Raw genomic sequence first — 460 nt, forward strand, 5'->3', positions numbered from 1 at the left:
GTCAGAGAGGATCCCTCCCACCCAGCCACCCACCTCTCCTCTCTTGTAGAAAAGAGCAGCCCTGCTTGTGAAGGGGAGGGAGAGGGAGTGGAAAGAGGGAAGAAGGGAGGGGACTGTCTGGGAAAGACGTCTTAAGCTCAGTCTACTTCACGCCTGTGCTGCTTCATCTACAAAACATTCACAGAGCAAGCCAGGCCCCAGGCACAGCAGCCCCCATTGTGCATCTAGACAGGCTCTTTTCATGCCCACACAGCACAAGAACTGGAGTGAGAGCAAAACAGGCAGGGGAAGCATCTTAAGTGGCCAAATCCATCTGTGGTGCATGCACACAGAATTCAGTGCAGTCCCACCGGGTGAATCTGGCCAGTGATGCCTGCCAAGACGAACACAAGACGCCCACACAGGCTTGTTTTTCTAACTGTTCTATTTCCCTCCGAAGTGGTTTCTTTCTCTGTCTCTT

The sequence above is a fragment of the Gopherus evgoodei genome, chromosome 14 (genome assembly GCF_007399415.2).
Source record: "Gopherus evgoodei ecotype Sinaloan lineage chromosome 14, rGopEvg1_v1.p, whole genome shotgun sequence".
NCBI classification, from domain to species: Eukaryota; Metazoa; Chordata; order Testudines; family Testudinidae; genus Gopherus; species Gopherus evgoodei.